The following is a 17,285-nucleotide window of genomic DNA, read 5'->3' on the forward strand; positions in this document are numbered from 1 at the left end:
CACTGTCCCATGCCTCCTTACTTTCTGCATAAACCTATAATGGGGAACCTTATCAAATGCCTTACTAAAATCCATGTACACTACATCCACTGCTTTACCTTCATCCACATGCTTGGTCACCTCCTCAAAGAATTTAATAAGGCTTGTAAGGCAAGACCTACCCCTCATAAATCCGTGCTGACTATCCCTAATCAAGCAGTGTCTTTCCAGATGCTCAGAAATCCTATCCTTCAGTACCCTTTCCATTACTTTGCCTACCACCGAAGTAAGACTAACTGGCCTGTAATTCCCAGGGTTATCCCTAGTCCCTTTTTTGAACAGGGACATGACATTCGCCACTCTCCAATCCCCTGGTACCACCCCTGTTGACAGCGAGGATGAAAAGATCATTGCCAACGGCTCTGCAATTTCATCTCTTGCTTCCCATAGAACATAGAACATAGAACGATACAGCGCAGTACAGGCCCTTCGGCCCACGATGTTGCACCGAAACAAAAGCCATCTAACCTACACTATGCCATTATCATCCATATGTTTATCCAATAAACTTTTAAATGCCCTCAATGTTGGCGGGTTCACTACTGTTGCAGGTAGGGCATTCTACGGCCTCACCACTCTTTGCGTAAAGAACCTACCTCTGACCTCTGTCCTATATCTATTACCCCTCAGTTTAAAGCTCTGTCCCCTCGTGCCAGCCATTTCCATCCGCGGGAGAAGGCTCTCACTGTCCACCCTATCTAACCCCCTGATCATTTTGTATGCCTCTATTAAGTCTCCTCTTAACCTTCTTCTCTCTAACGAAAACAACCTCAAGTCCATCAGCCTTTCCTCATAAGATTTTCCCTCCATACCAGGCAACATCCTGGTAAATCTCCTCTGCACCCTCTCCAAAGCCTCCACGTCCTTCCTATAATGCAGTGACCAGAACTGTACGCAATACAGACCGTAGAGGACGGAATCCTTGGATATATCCCGTCAGGCCCGGGGGACTTGTCTATCCTCACGTTTTTCAAAATGCCCAACACATCTTCCTTCCTAACAAGTATTTCCTCGAGCTTACCAATCTGTTTCACACTGTCCTCTCCAACAATATGGCCCCTCTCATTTGTAAATGCAGAAGAAAAGTACTCGTTCAAGACCTCTCCTATCTCTTCACACCTTTCCTGAAGATTGAGTCAGCGAACCCACATATGGCCGACAAAGTAATTGCTGCCCTACATTTTATGGAGTCTTTGCCATCACAGCCTTGTGTGTCCGTGCTGGACGTAAACCGACCCTGTGCTTGCGAAAGTGCGACATCTGGTGCTGTACGGTGGGCAGCATGGCAGCTACCATTGGAGTTAAGGCTTTCTCCTCAAAATTGTCTGAGTTGACCGTAGAGGACGGCATCCCCCCTGGTGGCACCTGGGTTGTTGTCCCGGCGAAGGGACAGGTTGGCATGATGAAGGACATTCACAACGGATATCCCAGAGTGCCCAAAATGAAGACGCTGGTGAGAAGCTACTTCTGGTGAACGGGATTGGACACGGATATTGAGATGTTGGCCCAGCAGAGCTCCATCTGCCAAGAGCTCCAGCAGCTCCCCTTGGCAGCACCAGGATTCGCCTTGTCCGTAGCGGCCCATACCAACCAGCATCGAATGGCCTGGCAGCGAGAGCCATGCAGACGGTTAATCAGGGGCTCAAGAAACAGATGTCCAGCTCGAGGGACACAAGACTGGCAAGATTTTTATTTATGTACCAAACCTCGCTGCACATGGTAACTGGGGTAGCCCCTGCTGAGATATTAATAGATCGTAGGCTTCGCACCTGACTGAGTTTGATTCTATCAGACATCGGGGGAAAGGTACTCGGTCGCCAAGATTTGCAAATGTGTTGCCCAGTTCGACATCAGCGTCTACAACACTTCGCACCTGATGATGCAATATTTGTTTGTCGCTTCAAAGGTGGCGCTGGCTGGCACTCTGGGACGGATCTCTTACCAGGTTCGGGCTGAGGACAACTCATGGGACAGTAGCTGCATCACCTTCGCTCGCGGAGGTCGCTCCCTCGTGAAGTGCCTGGAAAGAATCCTGTCCGGGATCTTCCGGCTCCATTGCTGAAGCAGCTGCCCTGACGCCTCCAGCCTCTCATAACGCCGGCATGTCCACATTGTGTCTGCTAACTCCGAGGTGGAGTCCCAGACCTCTGAGGCCTCGGATGGCCACTCCGCAGTTCAGCCCCTCCCAACGATCGTCCGCCACAATGTTCCTGCCGCAGACAACATTCGCCAACACGGTATACGCTGACTGATCCGGCACATCTGCCCAATGAACTCTTGCCAGAGCTAAAAAGACTCATCCTCAATCTGCTCCTCCTTCTACGCCTCATCTCACGTTGGGTCTTCGGACTTTGGGGTGGGGGAGGGTGAAATGTAACATCTCGCATGGGATCTACGGGGTGGGAATGCTTGTCTTTCCTGTGCTCCTTGTGGAGTACAAGCCCCCCCACTAGGGGCAGGATATCTCAGTTACCCAGTGTGTATAAGGTCGGGCAGTAAGGCACCGACCAGGGAGGAAGCCGTGAGATTTACCGGGTCGTGTACGTATCATCCTTGTAAATAAACTTTGTTTCTTATTCTGCTCAGCCTGGCCTCCCCGTGTCCTTATTAAACAACCTACTGGTTGCACCGCCAGTTTTTCCTGCCATATTTTTCAACACTTCCCATTGAAGCCCCCCCTGGTCACCGGGAAACCCGTGGGCGGGCTACACTACTGGCCGGTCCCCAGAATCCCGCCACCAGCCAATATCGGAACAACCGCGCATCTTCAAATGTTGTATTTCTCTGTGGAGGTCAGCAGAGTGATGTTTTGAAAATGTATTTGCAGGATGTTCGTGTCTCTGGCAAGGTCGGCATTTATACCCCAGTCCAAACTACCTCCGAGAAGGTGATAGTGAACCACATTCTTCAACGTAACTCTGCGACTTGCTGATCTTTTTGAGAATCAACCAGACGGCTGGAGGCACATGTAGATCAGACCGGGTAAGTGGGAAGATTTCTTTCCCTGAACGATATTGGTGACCCAGATGGGTTTTTACAACAAACTGGTATCTTCAGAGCTACTAACTTTATTCCAAATTGAATTAATTAACTGAAACTCAATTCACGAGTTCAGTAACGTAACCATGACGCTACCAAACCTATTCAGTGTTCACAGCAGAGTCCTGTTACTCTGAAAGCTCGGTGTGGTGTCCATTTGATAATTTTAATCAGAACATATTTAATTCTTTACTCGAGCCAACATTGAACATTTAAACAATTTTGGATCGGTTGAGGTATTTTGAATTGCACTTTAATTGCCTTAAATATTTTGACTCCGGAATTATCGTATCAATGATCTGACTGACGTTAGTATCAAGATATTTGAACATCCCACCAGCAAAATTCACTGCTGGGTAAAATTGATGTCTCAAATTAATATCAAGTTCCTGTGAATGCTTGTGGAAGGTGCATGTCATTACAAAGCTCATGGTTTTCCACCATATTTATTGAAAAGCATGATCTATTCTGCAAAACGGTCATTTATTAATGACATATTTAGAGATTTGGGATCAAAATGACCTGGTTAAAGGATTACAGAAACATTGAGAGACCTTTGTGATGACCTTTCTGCTGTTGAGCCAGAAGTTAATGTTTCAGGGAGCCACATGGAGACTTGCAGCTCTGTCTGTCAAACCTTTATGAATCTGACCTTTTAATAAGATTCCTGGGGATCATAAAGGGTGGCTTACAGAATCTTGAAAAATTGTTTTGCAGTCAATGCCAAAACAGCTCCATGTCCCCCACCCGCCAGCCTGCCAGAGATTCCCCTGTATTTGGGATATCGATAATCCTGTCATTCCTTGCCCATTCCTCTAGTCCTTGGCCAAATGCAGGTGGGCGTGATCTATTGGCCTCGTCGTGCCCAACATGGGACGCAATGGGGCCGGTCCTCTTGTGAGATTTACTCGCCTTGTTACGCCTCACCAGATCTAACGAGATCTTGCGAGACGTAGCAGTCTGGATCCTGCCCACTGACGTCGGGACCCCGATTTGCACAAGTGAGCAGTTAGTCTCACTCAAATATTTCTACACCGTCCCGACTCGGTGCCTGGACTACACGGAGACCCCGAGTGGGCGCCCTTTAGCACAGGCTTCCACAATCGTGGACCAGGTGTACCGGCACTTGGGAGTGCAATCGGGGGCCCTCGGGTGGTTGGGCTTTGGGATGGGTGGCACCCTGGTGTGCAGATGCCACCTGGGCACCATAGCACTTCCAGCCTGGCACCCTGGCAGTGCCAAGTGTTCACCCTGGCAGTAGTACCCAGGTACCACCCTAGTACTACCAGGGTGCCCAGGTGGCATCATGCCAGTGTCGGGGACCAGGCGCAGGGGTGCCCTGCCCTTCTGAGGTGCGGGGTGCTTGATGACCCCCTTATTGGTGAGTTGGGGCTGGGTGGGGGGGGGGGGGGGGGGGGGGGGGGGGGGGGGGTCGGAGGCTGCGGTATGGGGGTTCCCGAGTTCAGGGCACCATTTAAAATGGGACTAAGTGAAAAATGAAAATGAAAATCGCTCATTGTCACGAGTGGGCTTCAATGAAGTTACTGTGAAAAGCCCCTGGTCGCCACATTCCGGCGCCTGTTCGGGGAGGCCGGTACGGGAATTGAACCGTGCTGCTGGCCTGCCTTGGTCTGCTTTAAAAGCCAGCGATTTAGCCCAGTGTGCTAAACCAGCCCAGTGCGGCCTCAGGACGGTATTCCTCTCCGAGGCCCAGGAATGAAGCGAGTCCCGTTTAATAGCGGGCTCGCTTTCGGCACTGCCAGCGCAAGACAGCACACAGCTGAACGCGCGCGGCACGGGACTCTGCTCCATTTCTGTTAACCCTGCAGTCTCCATGATCGTAAGGAGTTCCAGCATAATGGCCCAGTGACAATGAAGAGAGATGGTATACATTCCAGTCAGATAGCATGTGACTTGGAAAGGAACGTGGAGGTGCTGGTGTTCTGTGGTATTATCAGGTATTGCTGTACCTAACAGGCTGATGACCATTGGTTAAACCTAGGAGTTTACCATTGGCTGTTGATACGTAGCTCCGCCCTGACAGGCGGAGTATAAGAACCGGTGCCGTCCCAGCAGCCTTCACTTTCTGTACCGAAGCTGCTGGGGAACAAGTTCTAGTCGATTAAAGCCTTCAGTTATGAAATCACTTCGTCTTGAGTGTAATTGATCGCGCATCAATTTAATCGACTAGACTTAAGCTGGAAGGATGGATCTCCGAATCAAACCGGAGTGCCTTCAACTCAGCCCCCACGCGGAGAACTCGGCTGCAATATTTAAACACTGGCTGGAGTGCTTTAAATGGTTACCTCGAGACGGCCGGAGGCACACACTCGGGGGAGCAGAAACTGCATCTCCTGCACTCAAGGGTCAGCCCTGGGATCTACACCCTTATCGAGGAGGCGGAGGACTATGATGCTGCGATCGAACTGTTAAAAGGACATTATATCCGCCCTGTAAATCAGGTCTACGCACGTCACCTGCTTGCAACTAGACAGCAAAGCCCCGGGGAATCGTTGGAGGAGTTCTACCGGGCGCTACTGGTGCTGGGCCGAAACTGTGGCTGCCCGCAAGTTTCGCGGAGCGAGCACACGGAACTTTTAATCAGGGGTGCCTTCGTAGCAGGTATGAGCTCCTCAGAGATCCGCCAAAGACTCTTAGAAAAGGACACCCTGAGACTTAGAGAGGCACGGGCCCTGGCAGGGTCCATGGACGAAGCCTCCAAAAACGTGCAGTCCTATGCGCCCGACCGCGCGGCGGCCCCCTGGGCTGCGTGGCACCCTGCAGCGGCAGCCCCACAGACCTTCTCCCTGACCCCGCAGGCCTGCGCGGCGAGACGGCCCACTAACTCCGTCGGGTCCGCTGTATCTTCTGCGGGCAGGCGAAGCATCTCCGCTAGCGCTGCCCGGCCTGCACCGCCACCTGCAAAGGGTGCGGCAAGAAGGGCCATTTTGTGGGGGTCTGCCAGGCCTGCGCCGTGGCCGCGGTCTCCAGCGACTCCGGACTGCAGGCGGCAACCCCCCCTTCAGGCCCCAACCGGCCAGCGCTCACCGGCACTCCCCTATCCTAGGGCCACGTGCGACCCACGGGCGCTGCCATCTTGCCCCCCGGACACCACACTGGACAGCTGGGTGCCGCCATTTTGTCCATCGCCGCCGCCATCTTGTCCATCCCCGACCACCATGTGCGACCCATGGGTGACGCCATCTTGGATGGGGCCCCAGGCCCCCAGCAAGGCCGACTACACGCTGCCCGATCAAAACCCGCAACTGCTTCATCTGGCCTCGGTGACACTGGACCAAAGTCGACCTCGGACACTCGCAACAGCAACAACGACGGCCATGAGATGTCTTGCCTGATTGACTCTGGGAGCACGGAAAGCTTTGTTCACCCCAACACGGTAAGGCGCTGTTCACTTGTTACCCACCCTGTAAACCAAAGGATCTCCCTGGCCTCCGGTTCACACTCAGTGGAGATAAAGGGGTTCTGTCTAGCGAACCTCACTGTCTAAGGCAGGAGATTTGACAATTTCCGCCTGTACGTCTTGCCGCACCTCTGCGCGGCTACCCTCCTGGGGTTGGACTTCCAATGTAACTTGCAAAGCCTGACCTTTAAATTCGGAGGCCTCATACCCCCCTTACTGTCTGCGGCCTCGCGACCCTTAAGGTCGACCCGCCTTCCCTGTTTGCGAACCTCACCCCAGATTGCAAACCCGTCGCCACCAGGAGCAGACGGTACAGTGCCCAGGACCGGACCTTCATCAGGTCGGAGGTCCAAAGGCTGCTGAGGGAAGGGGTCATTGAAGCGAGCAACAGTCCCTGGAGAGCTCAGGTAGTGGTGGTAAAGACCGGGGAGAAACATAGGATGGTCATTGATGCGTAATCAATTACACTCAAGACGAAGTGATTTCATAACTGAAGGCTTTAATCTACTAGAACCTTTTCCCAGCAGCTTCGATACAGAAAGTGAAGGTTGCTGGGACGGCACCATCTCTTATACCCCGCCTTCAGGGCGGAGCTACGTAATACAGCCAATGGTAGACTCTTGGGTCTAACCAATGGTCATCAGCCTCTCAGGTACCGCAATACCTGGTACTACCACATTCACCCCCTGTTAAAAAAGAGCCCGGCGGGGGTGGTGGCCAGCGTTAATAGTCGCCTTTAGCATGGTATGACCAGGTATGGAGGTACCGAGATGTCGAGGATATTAACAAAGTGTTCATGGTGCAGCAATCAGTCGATCGGGTGGCTTGGTCGTCCTCATGGAGCGTCTGGGCTTCGGCGGTGATTCTGATGAGGGTCCCGGCGGTTGCGACTCCGGGAGCGTGGTGTCGTCCTCCCTGGCAGCTTCATCACCACTAGGCGGCGCTGTAGGGGCAAAAGGTTGACAGGGAGGGGGGGCACCTGTAGGGGGCGTCGGTGGGTTGTCGGGCCTGAGCTGGAGCAGCGGGAATACTGACCCTCCAGTGAGGTGCTGTGGGGGGGGGGGGCAATGGTTCGGGTGCGCGTGGGGTTCCGGCGGGCACCAGGTCTCGAAGGGAGACTGTGTCTTGCCGGCCGTCAGGGAACGCCACGTAGGCGTATTGGGGGTTGGCGTGCAGCAGGTGGACCCTCTCGACCAGCGGGTCCGACTTGTGCGCCCGCACGTGCTTCCGATACAGGATGGATCCGGGTGTCGCTAGCCAGGTTGGGAGCGAGGTCCCGGAGGAGGTGTCTGATTGGTAGTTGTACAGAGCAGCGACCGGATGGCGTGGAGGGCCACCGGGAGGACTTCTTGCCAGCGGGAGACTGGGAGGTTCCTGGACCGTAGGGCCAGTCGAAAGGTCTTCCAGACCGTTCCGTTCTCCCTCTCTACCTGCCCGTTTCCCCGGGGGTTGTAACTGGTCGTCCTGCTGGAGGCGATACCCCTGCTGAGCAGGAATTGACGCAGTTCGTCGCTCATAAAGGAGGACCCCCTATCGCTGTGTATGTAAGCGGGGAACCCGAACAGTGTAAAGATGCTATGGAGGGCCTTGATGACGGTGGTTGTGGTCATGTCTGGGCAGGGGATGGCGAATGGGAACCGGGAGTACTCATCAATCACGTTCAGGAAATACGTGTTGCAGTCGGTGGAGGGGAGGAGGCCTTTGAAGTCCATGCTGAGGCGTTCAAAGGGACGGGAAGCCTTTATCAGGTGCACCCTCTCTGGCCGGTAGAAGTGCGGTTTGCACTCCGCGCAGATTTGGCAGTCCCTGGTGGCTGTCCTGACCTCCTCGATGGAGTAGGGCAGGTTGCGGGTCTTGACAAAATGGAAGAAACGAGTGACCCCTGGGTGGCAGAGGTCCTCGTGGAGGGATCGGAGGCGGTCCACTTGTGCAGTGGCACAAGTGCCGCGGGACAGGGCATCAGGAGGCTCGTTTAGATTCCCCGGACGGTACAAGATCTCGTAGTTGTAGGTGGAGAGTTCTATCCTCCAGCGCAAGATCGTGTCGTTTTTAATCTTGCCCCGCTGCGCATTATCGAACATGAACACCACCGACCGTTGGTCCGTGAGGAGAGTGAATCTCCTGCCGGCCAGGTAATGCCTCCAATGTCGCACAGCTTCTACTATGGCTTGTGCCTCTTTTTCGACCGAGGAATGGCGAATTTCGGAAGCATGGAGAGTACGGGAGAAGAAGGCCACGGGCCTGCCCGCTTGGTTGAGCCAGAGCTATGTCGGACGCATCGCTCTCGACCTGGAAGGGGAGGGACTCGTCGATGGCGCGCATCGTGGCCTTTGCAACGTCTGCTTTGATGCGGCTGAAGGCCTGGCGGGCCTCCATCGACAGGGGGAAGGTTGTGGACTGGATTAGGGGACGGGCTTTGTCTGCGTAGTTGGGGACCCACTGGGCGTAGTAACTGAAAAACCCGAGGCAGCGCTTCAGGGCCTTGGAGCAGTGAGGGAGGGGGAACTCCATAAGGGGGCGCATGCGCTCAGGGTCGGGGCCTATAACTCCATTTCGCACTACGTAGCCTAGAATGGCTAGACGGCCGGTGCTAAACACGCATTTATCCTTATTGTACGTTAAGTTAAGGATTTTCGCGGTCTGGAAGACCGAGACCCCATTAGTGACACCAAAGGGAACTCTTAAACATTTATAGAGCCACCCATCTGCTTCGAAGGCAGTGTACTTGCGGTCACTAGTACGGAGGGGTAGCTGATGGTAGGTGGACTTGAGATCCACCAGGGAAAAGACCTTGTATTGCATGATCCTGTTTACCAGGTCGGCTATACGGGGGAGAGGGTACGCGTCCAGCTGCGTAAACATGTTGATGATCTGACTGTAGTCAATGACTGTGGTAGTACCAGGTATTGCGGTACCAGAGAGGCTGATGACCATTGGTTAGACCCAGGATTCTACCATTGGCTGTATTGCGTAGCTCCGCCCTGAAGGCGGGGTATAAGAGATGGTGCCGTCCCAGCAGCCTTCACTTTCTGTATCGAAGCTGCTGGGGAAAAGGTTCTAGTAGATTAAAGCCTCAGTTATGAAATCACTTTGCCTTGAGTGTAATTGATCGTGCATCAATTTAATCTACTACAGCTTAAGTTGGAAGGATGGATCTCCGAATCAAACCGGAGTGCCTCCAGCTCAGCCCCCACGCGGAGAACTCTGCTGCTATTTTTAAACACTGGCTGGCGTGCTTTAAGGGCTACCTCGACACGGCCCTAGGAAGGACAGAAGATGCATCTCCTATGCTCCCAGGTCAGCCCTGGGATCTACCTCCTTATCGAGGAGGCGAAGAACTATGCTGCCGCTATCGAACTGCTAGAAGGACATTACATCCGCTCTGTAAACCAGGTCTACGCTCGCCACCTGCTTGAGACTAGGCGGCAAAGCCCCGAGGAAACGTTGGAAGATTTCTACCGGGCGCTACTGGTGCTGGGCTGAAACTGTGGCTGCCCGCAAGTTTCGGGGAGCGAACACACGGAACTTTTAATCAGGGATGCTTTCGTTGCAGGTATGAGCTCCCCCGATATCCGCCGAATACTCCTAGAAAGGGACACTCTGGGACTTAGAGAGGCACGGGCCCTGGCAGGGTCCGTGGACGTTGCCTACAAAAACTCCGCAGCGGCAGCCCCTCAGACCTTCCCCCTGACCCCGCAGGCCTGCGCGGCGAGACAGCCCGCTAACGCCGCACTTCTACCGGCCAGAGAGGGCGCACCTGATAAAGGCTTCGCGTCCCTTTGAACGCCTCAGCATGGACTTCAAAGGCCCCCTCCCCTCCACCGAACGCAACACGTATTTCCTGAACGTGATTGACGAGTACTCCCGGTTCCCATTCGCCATCCCCTGCCCAGACATGACCGCAACCACCGTCATCAAGGCCCTCCAGGGTATCTTTACACTGTTCAGTTTCCCCGCGTACACACACAGTGATAGGGGGTCTTCCTTTATGAGCGACGAACTGCGTCAATTCCTGCTCAACAGGGGCATCGCCTCCAGCAGGACGACCAGTTACAACCCCCGGGGAAATGGGCAGGTGGAGAGGGAGAACCGAACGGTCTGGAAGACTGTTCTACTGGCCCTACGGTCCAGGAATCTCCCAGTCTCCCGCAGGCAGGAAGTCCTCCCGGATGCCCTCCATTCCATCCGATCACTGCTTTGTACCACAACCAACCAGACACCTCATGAACGTCTCCTTGTTTTCCCCAGGAAGTCCTCCTCCGGGACCTCGCTCCCAACCTGGCTAGCGACACCCGGACCCATCCTGCTTCGGAAGCACGTGCGGGCGCACAAGTCGGACCCATTGGTCGAGAGGGTCCACCTGCTGCACGCTAACCCCCAATACGCCTGCGTGGCGTTCCCTGACGGCCGGCAAGATACAGTCTCCCTTCGGGACCTGGCGCCCGCCGGAACCCCACGCGCACCCAAACCATTACCCCCACACCCCCCCCCCCCCCCCACAGCACCTCACTGGAGGGTCAGTACTCCCGCCACTCCTGCCTAGGCCCGCCCACCCACCGACGCCCCCTACAGGCGCCCCCCCCGTGTCAACCGTTTGCCCCAACAGCGCCGCCTAGGGGTGACGAAGCTGCCAGGGAGGCCGAAACCACGCTCCCGGAGTCGCAACCACCGGGACCCCCACCAGAATCACCACCGAAGCCCAGACGATCCAGGAGGACGACCAGGCCACCCGACCGACCTCTGCAATCTCTCACCATTTAGATAATAAGCTTCTTTCCTCAAAACAATTCCACATTTTCCCACATTTTACTCCATTTACCATGGGCTGGATGATCTGATCCTGTGGCTATGTCCACAGGATCTGTCTGGTTTTATGACCAGAAGGTTGGCGCTGTCCCCGCACGGTGGAGGGCTTTACCAGTAGATACGGTTGGAGAATGGCCGGGCCATGGCCACGTATGCGCATGGCCGTAGAGCATGGCACAGGCCACGGGCGGATCCGGCCTGCCAAAAACTGCCCCCCTGTAACCAGCCTCGCATCCCCGGACCACCCCCCATCAGTCCCCCCGAACCCCCACCAAAGGCCCCCCTGCCAGCGGAACGGCTCCCCCCCTCGGCTGTGGCGATGCTGGACTCAGTCCACAGCCACCACGTGAGGTCCCTTTCACAAAACCATGTTGACTCTGCCTGATTAGTTTGAATTTACCCAACTGCTCTGCTGTAACATCTTTAATAATAACTTTTAACGTTTACTCTGTGACAGATGTACTGTAACTGGCCTGTAGTTTCAATTTTTTTGAACAATGGAGTTACAATCTCATGGGAACTTCCCTGAATCTCGGCAGTTTTTGGAAAATTAAAACCGATGCAGCAATGATGTCACTAGCCACATCCTTTAAGATCCGAGGATGAAATCCATCAGGATCCCGGCACTTATCAGCCGCAGACCCAACAATTTACTCAGTGCCACTTCTCCAAAGACTGTAATTTTCCTGAGTTCCTCCTTCCTTTCCTGGTTTGTAGCTGTTTCTGGGATGTTGCTTGTATCTCTATTGAAGACTGATGCAAAATCCCCGTTCAATTCATCTGTCAATTCCTAGTTTTCCAATATCAATTCCCCAGACTCATTTTCTATCAGACTAACCCTCACTTTGTTAATTATAAACACTCTTACTATTTGTTTTTATATTTCTGACTCGATTTCTCTCGTACTCTAAATTTTCTTCCTCAGTAATCTATTCATCATCCTTTGCTGGTCCTTATATTCTGCCCAATCTTCTGACCTTCCTCCTACAATTAGATGCCCTTTCTTTCAGCTTGTTTATTGATTTATTCGTTGATGGGCTGTGGGCGTCGCCGGGCCAGCATTTACTGCCCACCCCTGAGGGCATTTAAGAGGCAGCCACATTGCTGTGGGTCTGGAGTCACGTGTAGGCCAGACCGGGTAAGGACAGCAGATTTCCTCCCCTAAAGGACATCCAGGTGGATTTTTACGATAATCTGCAATGGTTTCATCGTCATCATTAGACATTTTTTTAAATTCCAGGTTTTTAAAAATTGAATTCAAATTCCACCATCTGCCCTGGTGAGATTCGAACCCAGCTCCCCAGAGCATTACCCCATGTGTCTGGATTACTAGTATGGTGACAATACCACTATGCTACTGCCTCCCTGTTTGAGACTATTGTTAACCTTTCTAGTTAATCACGGACGGTGGGTCCATTCCTTGAACTTTTTCCTACTCATTGAAATGTGTCTATTCTGTGCATTCTGAAATATCCCCTTAAGTATTTGCCGCTACATCTCTATGAGTCAATCGCTGCAGATTACATGAAAATTGGGGGTGGGGCAAATAGCGAGGAGGAAAGCCTTAGATTACAGGGCAGTGTAGACGGGCTGGTCAGATGGGCAGAACGGTGACAAATGAAATGTGGGGTAATGCATTTTTGGAGGACTAACGAGGCAACGAAACACACAATGAATGGTCGGACACCAGGAAACACCCAGGAAAAGAGAGTCCTTGTGTGCATGTCCATTGACCCCTGAAGGCAGGAGGACTGGTGGATAAGGTGGTTAAGGAGGCAAATGGGTTACTTGCCTTTATTAGCCGGGGCATAGATTATTAGAGCAGGGAGGGGGTGGGCAACAGGGTGGCACAGTGGATTAGCACTGCTGCCTCACGGCGCCGAGGCCCCAGGTTCGATCCCAGCTCTGGGTCACTGTCCGTGTGGAGTTTGCACATTCTCCCCGTGTCTGCGTGGGTTTCACCCCCACAACACAAAGATGTGCGGGGTAGGTGGATTGAACGCACTACATTGCCCCTTAAATGGAAAAAAAGGAATTGGGTACTCTAAATTTATTTTAAAAAAGAGAGGAGGGAGGTTATGATGGAGCTCCATAAAATGCTCATTAGGTCACATCTAGAGCACTGTGTGCAGCAGAGGGCAGTAGAGCGGAGCTGCTGATTGGCTGTTGTCGGGAAAATTTGCATCCGTGCATTGCGGTCACTCCATCCAAAAGGTGGTTTGTGGAGGAGCTGTTGTCAAGTGGCAGTTAAACCCAAAACACGTCTTCAGTGTTTCCCTCCCTACCTTCTCCTCCAACCAAAAAAAAAAGACAGTCACTGTAAGGATCCCAGCCGAGTAAAGAGCAAGAGGGACACTCGAGGACAGGTAGAAGTAGAAAGAAGTTGAACCGTGACGTCACAGCCTGCAGGTAAGTGATTGGCTGTGACTGGTAAGTAGTTTTTCTTTTCCCTGAGGTGTTATCGTGCGGGGCGCAGTGGTTGCTGAATGAGTGCTTGCTGAGAAGGGGAGTAAATTTTTTTTTAAACTAAAAAAACTTACTGTGGGGAGTGTAAAAATGGCAGGAGATCCCAGACCCGTGTTATGCTCCTCTTGCACAATGTGGGAGTTCAGGGACGCGGCCGATGCCCCTGACTCCTTCATGTGCGGGAAGTGTGTCCAGCTGCAGCTCCTGTTAGACCGCATGACAGCTCTGGAGCTGCGGGTGGACTCACTTTGGAGCATCCGCGATGCTGAGGAGGTCGTGGATAGTACGTTCAGTGAGTTGGTCACACCGCAGATTAGGATTGGTGAGGGAGACAGGGAATGGGTGACCAAAAGGGAGAGAAAGAGCGGGAAGGCAGTGCAGGTGTCCCCTGCGGTCATCTCGCTCCAAAATAGGTATACCGTTTTGGATACTGTTGTGGGAGATGACTCACCAGGGGAAGGCAGTAGTAGCCAGGCTTATGGCACCGTGGCTGGCTCTGCTGCACAGAAGGGCGGGAAAAAGACTGGCAGGGCTATAGTCATAGGGGATTCAATTGTAAGGGAAGTAGACAGGCGTTTCTGTGGTCGAAAACGAGACTCCCGAATGGTATGTTGCCTCCCGGGTGCACGGGTCAGGAATGTCTCAGATCGGCTGCAGGACATACTGAAGGGGGAGGGTGAACAGCCAGTTGTCGTGGTGCATATAGGCACCAACGATATAGGTTAAAAAAACGGGATGAGGTCCTACAATCAGAATTTAGGGAGTTAGGAGATAAGTTAAAAAGTAGGACCTCAAAGGTAGTAATTTCAGGATTGCTACCAGTGGCACGAGACAGTCTGAGTAGAAATTCAAGAACAGTTAGAATGAATACGTGGCTTGAGAGATGGTGCAGGAGGGAGGGGTTCAGATTTTTGGGACATTGGAACCGGTTCTGGGGGCGGTGGGACCATTACAAATCGGATGGTCTACATCTGGGCAGGACTGGAACCAATGTCCTAGGGGGTGCTTTTGCTAACACTGTTGGGGAGGTTTTAAACTAATGTGGCAGGGGGATGGGAACCAGATTAGGAAGTTAGAGGTCAGTTAAGAGGCAGCAACTAAAGCCAGTAAGGTACTAGATAATAAACTCAATGTGACTAAGGGGAAGAGTAGACAGGGAAGAGGTGATGAACGCAAAGGGACAGGTGGTCTGAGGTGCATTTGTTTCAATGCGAGAAGTGTAGCAGGTAAGGCAGATGAACTTAGGGCTTGGATTAATACCTGGGAATATGATGTTATTGGTATTACTGAGACTTGGTTGAGGGAAGGGCAAGACTGGCAACTAAATATCCCAGGAATATGCTTCAGGAGGGATAGAGAGGGAGGTAAAAGGGGTGGAGGAGTTGGATTACTGGTCAGAGATGATATCACAGCTGTGATTAATGAGGACACGATGGAGGATTCGAGCACTGAGGCAATATGGGTAGAGCTAAGAAATAGGAAGGGTGCAGTAACATTGTTGGGACTTTACTACAGGCCTCCCAAAAGCGAGCGTGAAGTAGAGGTACACATATGTAGACAGATTATAGAAAAATGTAGGAGCAATAGGGTGGTCGTGATGGGAGATTTTAACTTCCCCAACATTGAATGGGACTCATGTAGTGTTGGAGGCGTAGATGGAGCAGAATTTGTAAGGAGCATCCAGGAGAGTTTTTTAGAGCAGTATGTAAATAGTCCAACTCGGGAAGGGGCCATACTGGATCTGGTATTGGGGAATGATCCCGGCCAGGTGGTTGAAGTTTCAGTCGGTGATTACTTTGGGAATCGCGATCACAATTCCGTAAGTTTTAGAATACTCATGGACAAAGACGAGAGTGGTCCTAAAGGAAGAGCGCAAATTGGAGAAAGGCCAAGTATAACAAAATTCGGCAGGAGCTAGGGAATGTGGATTGGGAGCAGCTGTTTAAGGGTAAATCCACATTTGAAATGTGGGAGTCTTTTAAGGAAAGGTTGATTAGGGTGCAGGACAGACATGTCCCTGTGAAAATGAGTGATAGAAATGGCAAGATTAGGGAACCATGGATGACGGGTGGAATTGTGAGACTAGCTAAGATGAAAAAGGAAGCATACATAAGATCTAGGCGACTTAAAACTGATGAAGCTTTGGAGGAATATCGGGAAAGTAGGACAAATCTCAAACGCGCAATAAAGAGGGCTAAAAGAGGTCATGAAATATCTTTGGCTAACAGGGTTAAGGAAAATCCCAAAGCCTTTTATTTGTATATAAGGAGCAAGAGGGTAACTAGAGAAAGGATTGGCCCACTCAAAGACAAAAGAGGGAATTTATGCGTGGAGTCAGAGGAAATGGGTGAAATTCTTAATGAGTACTTTGCATAGGTATTCACCAAGGAGAGGGACATGACGGATGTTGAAGCTAGGGATGGATGTTTAAATACTCTAGGTCAAGTCGGGATAAGAAAGGGGGAAGTTTTGGGTATTCTAAAAGGCATTAAGGTGGACAAGTTCCCAGGTCCGGATGGGATCTATCCCAGGTTACTGAGGGAAGCGAGGGACGAAATAGCTGGGGCCTTAACAGATATCTTTGCTGCATCCTTGAGCACGGGTGAGGTCTCGGAGGACTGGAGAATTGCTAATGTTGTCCCTTTGTTTAAGGAGGGTAGCAGGGATAATCCAGGGAATTATAGACCTGTGAGCTTGACGTCAGTGGTAGGCAAACTGTTGGAGAAGATACTGAGGGATAGGATCTATTCACATTTGGAAGAAAATAGACTTATCAGTGATAGGCAGCATGGTTTTGTGCAGGGACGGTCATGTCTTACAAACCTAATAGAATTCTTTGAGGAAGTAACAAAGTTAATTGATGAGGGAAGGGCTGTAGATGTCATTTACATGGACTTCAGTTAGGCGTTTGATAAAGTTTCCCATGGCAAGTTGATGGAAAAAGTGAAGTCGTATGGGGTTCAGGATGTACTAGCTAGATGGATAAAGAACTGGCTGGGCAACAGGAGACAGAGAGTAGTGGTGGAAGGGAGTGTCTCAAAATGGAGAAAGGTGACTAGTGGTGTTCCACAGGGATCCGTGCTCGGACCACTGTTGTTTGTGATATACATAAATGATCTGGACGAAGGTACAGGTGGTCTGATTAGCAAGTTAGCCGATGATACTAAGGTTGGTGGAGTTGCAGATAACGAGGAGGACTGTCAGAGAATACAGCAAAATATAGATAGATTGGAGAGTTGGGCAGAGAAATGGCAGATGGAGTTCAATCCAGGCAAATGCGAGGCGATGCATTTTGGAAGATCTAATTCAAGAGCGGACGATACAATCAATGGAAGAGTCCTGGGGAAAACTGATGGACAGAGAGATCTGGGAGTTCAGGTCCATTGTACCCTGAAGGTGGCAACGCAGGTCGATAAGAGTGGTCAAGAAGGCATACAGCATGCTTGCCTTCATCGGACGGGGTATTGAGTACAAAAGTCGGTAGGTCATGTTACAGTTGTATAGGACTTTGGTT

General features: G+C 51.9%; 1 protein-coding gene and 1 long non-coding RNA gene across 2 annotated transcripts in view; both read left to right on the forward strand.

The window, feature by feature from the left end:
• snta1 (syntrophin, alpha 1) overlaps positions 1-17,285 on the forward strand; it is a 989,140-nt gene that overhangs the window by 506,705 nt on the left and 465,150 nt on the right. The gene's annotated exons all lie outside the window — the stretch shown is intronic.
• Positions 2,873-17,285, forward strand: part of LOC140428666 (uncharacterized) — a 172,277-nt gene continuing 157,864 nt past the window's right edge. Inside the window, exon 1 of the long non-coding RNA XR_011948827.1 lies at positions 2,873-3,021. This is a non-coding gene — a long non-coding RNA (uncharacterized lncRNA). The remainder of the gene's footprint in view (positions 3,022-17,285) is intronic.

This window comes from Scyliorhinus torazame, chromosome 8 (assembly GCF_047496885.1).
Source record: "Scyliorhinus torazame isolate Kashiwa2021f chromosome 8, sScyTor2.1, whole genome shotgun sequence".
Lineage (NCBI taxonomy): Eukaryota > Metazoa > Chordata > Chondrichthyes > Carcharhiniformes > Scyliorhinidae > Scyliorhinus > Scyliorhinus torazame.